Source organism: Octopus bimaculoides, chromosome 11 (genome assembly GCF_046866305.1).
Source record: "Octopus bimaculoides isolate indiv1 chromosome 11, ASM4686630v1, whole genome shotgun sequence".
Classification (NCBI taxonomy): Eukaryota; Metazoa; Mollusca; class Cephalopoda; order Octopoda; family Octopodidae; genus Octopus; species Octopus bimaculoides.
In genome coordinates this window covers 9,051,848-9,056,847 of record NC_142938.1, presented here as the reverse complement: position 1 = coordinate 9,056,847, position 5,000 = coordinate 9,051,848, and the positions used below count along the sequence as shown (strand labels likewise).

Here is a 5,000-nt window from a genome sequence, read left to right as displayed (position 1 = left end):
CTACATCATCCAATATGCATTTTGAGATTCTGTAAACAACTGGATGCCAATTTCATAGTATAAGACAATTATTTTAGTAATTGCAAGATAATTATTTTAGGCATCATCTTTAGTTTACTGTAACGAGTTGTTGCAAATACAATGCTATGTGAAGAATATAGCTGTTGCGAAATGGAATTCTCTGAAAACAGAAGTATTGCAAAAACTTTTCAGTTATTCAGTGAACATCTTACTCCGCTCCTCCGCAAAAAAAAAAGCGATGCCTGTAAGCTAAAAGAAACGAATGGTATCACTAACCGTGACAAATATGTGTCTTGTGGCGCTATAAAGTTCGCAAAACTTCCATATGAAAAGGAAAACGGATGAAAGTACTTAGCAAGCAATATCTTAGTGTCTAAAGGAAATCCTTTAAACCTTATCTGAAGGAACCTCTGTGTGGTCGTTCGAGCTGCTAGAAATGGCAAATAAATCCACTTCAAATCTCTCCCGAATATCTTTCAAAGAAAAACAAAGAAAATACATTAGATAATAAAGTCTGAGATGCTCTCAAAATACAGGCAAGTTATGGTAAGGATTCCTATTATTATAAACCTACTGAAAGCTAAAAGAACAAAACTGATAAAAAAGAGAGGAAAATATATTCAAAACTATATATGTAAGGCTTTCTGAAGAAATCAGAGCCGCATATGAAAATCAAAGTTATAAATTTAGTTAAACTAGAATCATTTGAAGATATCTTAACGAATATTCTAATTTTTCGGTATATTGAAGAATTATCCTAGCATTAATAGAGTTTGGTGATTCTGTTTAGCAAAACAATAGCGAGTTATAGAAAGAATTATTGAGAGGATCCTACAATAATTTTTTCCTGCTTTGCAGACGTGAATGTAATGGAAGGTCGTATTTAACAAAGAAAATCCAAGTAAGTTATTAATGGTGGGAGCATTTGGCATTTAGATGGTAATGTCAAAGTGTAAATTCATCAGACTGCATCAGAGAAAGAAATTCGAAACGAACAAAGTTCCATTGAAATGAATGATGTTCCATTGAAATGAATTGTGCGTAAAATATGAAATAAGAATTGTAAATATACGAAACTAAAAAAGCATGCACGATATAAAAATAACTTGTACTGAATATAGTGATTGATAATTTTTTAAACCATAAAGCAATGAACAGCTTAACTGAAGCATGGATAATTATGTACCCGGAGTCGTACCCGAATCTTCTTTGTTCTTATATCCTTTTTCTTGTTTCAGTATTGGACTGCGGTCATGCTGGAGTACTTGATGGGATTTAATGGTGACACAGTCCAATTAGGAATCTACGTATTGTCAAGATCCTCAGATGGAAATTCAAAATTTTCGTTTTAGTTTACAAAGTGTTTTGTAAAGATTAATAGCAGATTTTTTATTTGAAATACTTTCATCTGTTTCTTGTTCCAGATTTTTTTTTCTTTTACAGCGATCATAATGCGCTTATGCTGGGTCAAGTCCTTCAAGGGCTTCAGACGAACAAATCAACCTCAGAATATGTTCTTTTAAAGTTTAGTACTTACTTTATTGGTCGCTTTTGCCGAACCGCTAAGGGTACGTAAACAAACCACCACCGGTTGTCAAGCATTGGGAGTAGGATGGGAAACACACACACGCACACATGACTGGCTTCCATGCGGTTTCCGTTTACCAAATCCACTCACAAGGCATTGATTGGCCCAGGTCTATAGTGCCGTACAATAGGACCGAACCTGAAACCACGTGGTTGGAAAGCAAGCTTCTTGACAACTCAGCCATATGTTTAATAAATATATATTTAGCATTCAGATTACTCAGTCAAATGTAAAGCTTATTTATTCACATTTCTTTGAATATATTAAGCATTATCTTGCAGCTTCGAAATCTGAATGATGTGATATTTCATTTTTTAGAACGACATTGTAGGGTAGATGTGAGAGGCCAGACCTAGCCAGTTTGAATATAAAACAGGTAGAATATTTGGGGCAGATATAGTTAAAAGGTTAAACTTCTGGTTTATGCACGGTTTTAAGAGGCTTTGGCAGTTCGTAATGAAAATCAACCCAACCAGTTTCGTCGTGCTTACGACACTTGAGGATTCGCTAACCTCACCATAAAACTAAGAGCAAAAGAGAAAACAATTTCAGATGGAAAATATATTAGAAGTGACAGGACATGAAATAGAAACAGAAGGTAATTATTTTCCCCGTAGGAGTAAAATAGGAGTAAAATACGAAGAGATACATACACATGCACGCCCTCCCCCATACATACACAGGTAACGCGATTGCATAGCATGTGCAAAATAAGAAATAAACTGAAGTAGTTTTTTTTTTTTTTGACCTGGTAGGTGTCCTAAGATAGAGAGGCTTATGTCTAAGAAAAGTAGGTTTTTGAATTTCCACACATTTACACACACACATACGCCCACAAAGACGCGCGCGCACGCACGCATGCACACAATTCAATAGAATTCTCGTATAGACATCCATGATTCCAGTTGAGATATAAAAAGTGATGGAGTGGAAGGAAATCATTGAAGGAAGAGAAGAGAAAGAAGAGAAGAGAAAGAAGAGAAGAGAAGGAAGAGTATGGGGAGGGAGGGAAGGAAGAGGATGGAGAGGGGAAGGAAGAGCAGGAGGAGGAGAAGAAGAAGAAGAAGAAGAAGAAGAAGAAGAAGAATGGTGAAGAAGAAGAAGAAGAAGAAGAAGAAGAAGAAGAAAAAGAAGGGATGATGAGGAGGTAGAAGAGGAGAAAGAAGAGCAGGAGGAGGAGGAGGAGAAGAAGAAGAAGAAGAAGAAGAAGAAGAAGAAGAAGAAGAAGAAGAAGAAGAATGGTGAAGAAGAAGAAGAAGAAGAAGAAGAAGAAGAAGAAGAAGAAGAAGAAGAATGGTGAAGAAGAAGAAGAAGAAGAAGAAGAAGAAGAAGAAGAAGAAGAAGAAGAAGGGATGATGAGGAGGTAGAAGAAGATGAAGAAGAAGAAGAAGAAGAAGAAGAAGAAAAAGAAGAAGAAGAAGAAGAAGAAGAAGAAGAAGAAGAAGAAGAAGAAGAAAAAGAAGAAGAAGAAGAAGAAGAAGAAGAAGAAGAAGAAGAAGAAGAAGAAGAAGAAGAAGGAGCTTCTTTTATTAAGATTTCCAAATCGTTTGTAGAAGCACCAAATAAACAGATGGAATGTAGTGATAAGGCATGACCTGACGGGAAACATAAGGAGAAACTAAGAAAGTACAAAGAACTTGTTTTTCAGTTGCATAAAAAGTATGGAGAGAATACTTTGTGAACGCTGTGTAGTCTAACAAAAGAAAAAGCTTGAAATTTCGAACACAAAACTGAGTAGGCAGAACATATCGCCATCATTTGTAACAGTACACTAAAGTTTTGATTTGTACCCAGAATCGCAAACCGAGTACGAAGGAACAACCTGGAAGCCTTATTAAGTATACCTGTCTATTCTACATTATAAGAAGACAGCAAGCTGGCAAAATCGTTAACGTATCAGACAAAATGTTAAGCAGAACTTCTTTGATCGTTTTAGGCTTTGGGTTCAAATTTGACCTCGATTGACTTTGTTTTTTATGCATCAGAGTTAGATAAAATAAGTACCAGTTGAGCACTGGATTCGGTGCAAATGACTTTCCCCTCCCCTCAAAATTGCAGGCTTTGTTCCAAAATTAGAAAGAATTGTTGTGGATTATAGATTCACATAGTATACTCAGCCATATCAACTCAATTCAAAATGAAACTGGCTAAGAGAGAGAGAGAGAGAGAATGAGAGACAGAGGTGAGGAGAGAAAGAGATGGGATTATTTATTCGTACTTTGTTACGATATTTAGTTATTCGATACTTCACAAATGATCAACAGTATAGGTTTTCGTAGTAGCTTAGGTATATATTTAATGCTTTGACGTAAAAGGAAAAGAATTTAAGGCATGAACAAGAACAGCAATCATGTCAACGAAAGTAACAACAAACAAAAACATCTACAGCAACGACACAATAATGATATCACCAGCTTCCAAAATATCAATGACCGAAATAAGAAACACAAGTCGAGAAAGCTGGAGAACAAATCTGTCAACAAATATTTTATAACAATCCTTAAAAAATGTAAATGAAACAGTTATACAGACACATGGACACAAGTAAATATTCCCACAAATTTATACACGCATACAAACGTACGCACACAAATAAATAAATAAATATACACATAGAGATAGATAGATAGATAGATAGATAGATAGATAGATAGATAGATAGATAGATAGATAAATAGATAAATAGATAGATAGATAGATAAAGAGAGATAAAATGCACACATTCACGAAGAGATATATACACACGCCCCCCCACTATATATACACAGGTAACGTATATAATTTGGTGAATGCAAAGAAACGTAAGTATTCGTGTGAACGTATTCATATTTATGAATTAAAATATATATATATATATATATATAATTTATATAAGGGCATTACTATATAGTAATGCCCTTATATAAATTATATATATTTATGGAAAAAAACGATGGTTTTTTTTTTCCTTATGAGGTTTTTTTCACGCTGACTACTTGATAAATTCTTATAAAGATTTTATCCTATATTATATTATATATATAGATAGATAGATAACTAAATTACAACAGGTATATAGTCCATTTTTTGTATTATAGTGCATTGTTGTACCAGTCAAAACTTTTTATTCTTTACAAACAATACACAATGCTTCAAGTGAACTACAATACTCTCCTATATATATATATATATATATATATATATATATATATATATACATGGTCATCGATACGAACACAGGGTGGCCCAAAAGTAGGTTTACAGTTATTCAACTATTTCTTTCGCATTCATATATTAACAGTTTAGATCTTAATTATAAAAAAATATGAAATCATTATTCTATGTTAATTTAGTTAATTTTTTCAAGTTTCCTCTTCAGATTGTAAGACAGAAATTTAAATGTAATAAAATG

General features: G+C 33.7%; 1 protein-coding gene across 14 annotated transcripts in view; it reads right to left on the bottom strand.

Annotated features, from left to right (window-relative positions):
- The window catches only part of LOC106880009 (soluble guanylate cyclase 88E), a 298,134-nt gene that overhangs the window by 248,265 nt on the left and 44,869 nt on the right, over positions 1-5,000 (bottom strand). The window lies entirely within an intron of this gene.